The sequence below is a fragment of the Hippocampus bargibanti genome, linkage group LG09 (assembly GCF_051943395.1).
Source record: "Hippocampus bargibanti isolate YZ-2025 linkage group LG09, ASM5194339v1, whole genome shotgun sequence".
In the NCBI taxonomy this organism is placed as follows: domain Eukaryota; kingdom Metazoa; phylum Chordata; class Actinopteri; order Syngnathiformes; family Syngnathidae; genus Hippocampus; species Hippocampus bargibanti.
The window spans coordinates 6,764,290-6,766,201 of record NC_142742.1 but is presented as its reverse complement, the minus strand read 5'-3'; positions in this window follow the sequence as shown (position 1 = coordinate 6,766,201).

Sequence of the window (1,912 nt, the reverse complement as noted above, 5' to 3'; positions counted from 1 at the left end):
ATAAATGTTGTTTTCTGTTTGAATCTGTTGACTCATCCTTTCTGCTCTTTTGATTTTCTCTGATAACAGTTTACAGATATAGCTAGAGCTGCATATGGTTTTGTAGTAACCCATGTTTCTGCTATGTCTTTGTAAAACAGACTATTTTCATCATTTTTTTGTGTGAAACCTAAAACATGCCCGTATGGAGAGGAGTAGCGAATTGTATTTTAATGTTCCGTGTTTTTGGACAGGGTGAACTTTTTAAACAGACGCAGCGTCACCGGTCAAGTGGAGATGTGGACACTTGACATGACCGTTTACAAAGTAGTCAGATGTCAACACAAAAGTTTGAATTTCACATCTTGCCAACATTGACACAATCCCCTCCGAAGAAATTAGTTTGTACTTTGAACCTCACTGCTTTGAATGAACAACAATAAATTCCATAATAGCATGAGAAAGTACCAATCAATAACCCTGTTTAAAACTTTTCAAAGTCAGTCAGCTTTATTGTCAAATATGCTACTATGCATGACATACAGCACAAATGAAATTAATGTTCTCTCGGACCCAGCATGCAAGGCACTTATAATGACTTTAACAAACATAATAAACACGAAAACGCCAATTTGCCGGGAGAGGGAGCCGCTGCGTGTTACCGCGCCGCCATCTTGGGAAAAACTTTTGTATAATTGCTGAGAGCACTTGCTCCGCAAATAAACTTAATGCGATGCATGCTCCCACGAACATTGGAGATATCAGATGTCATTAATATAACCTCAAAGTTGCTGCTTATGATTACAGAATAATAAATAGCTATGTTATGTTGGGGTGGTATTCAGTGACGTGCGGTGAGGTTCATGGCTGGTGAGGCACTGACGTCATCGATTACGTCACCACTCGTCTCTACTTCGTATTTGAATGGTAAATGTGAAAATTCAGCAATTTTGAAAAAAATCCTAAAACGGTGAAGTTAAATGGACAAGAACTTTAAAGTACAAATCACTAAATACATCTAACTGTTTAATTTATTTTTTCATTTGATATTTCCACGACAGCTTTCCATGATGACATGTGAGGCACTGCCTCACCTGCCTCCACTGACTGCACGTCACTGCTGGTGAGGCACTTACATCATCAGTCAGATTTACAAACATATGACCCTACAGAGCAGCTTATTCACCATTTGCTTGACAACAGTTAATCACCAGCGACCCCTAGCATGAGGCAGGAAAACTGCGTGCCTCACCGAATGCCTCTTCGCTGGCGTTTTATGATCACTCAATAGCTCAGCACAAGAAACAAACACGTTACACACATACTGTTGTTGATGAAGAAAAAAAAAACAGCACTGTACATTATATACACCAGCGAAGCTATGTAAATTTAGCTGTGGTTGAACATTTTAATAAACATACCGACATACAGAGAGACAGCAATACCATCCCACGGCATAACGGTTGCGCAATCCATGGTGAGGCTCAGAGGGCAGCTGCCTCACCGCATGTCTCTTCTCAGTATTTGAACGGAAATTCTGCGATTTTCAAAAAAAATAAACATCCAAAATGGTAACTTTAAATGGAAATTATCTGTAAAGCACACATTACTAAATACAATCATTTAATGTATTTTTTTTCTTTACATAATTACAGGTGAGGCACTGCCTCCCCTGCCTCTAGTGACTGCACGTCACTGGTGGTATTTTCCTCACAATGGAGAACATGCTATGAATGGAGTGTTCATATATGGACAATAGGTGGCAGCGTTTCGTTGATTGGGCAAGTATTTCCCAACAGCACTGTTATTTAGCTAGCTCAACAGCACTGCACTTTAATTTTAATATTAATATTGCCAATTTTTGGGTGCTATTGACCCTACCCTCTGCGTGTCCTTGGTTTAAAACCTTATTTTGAAACACCTTAATTTGAAA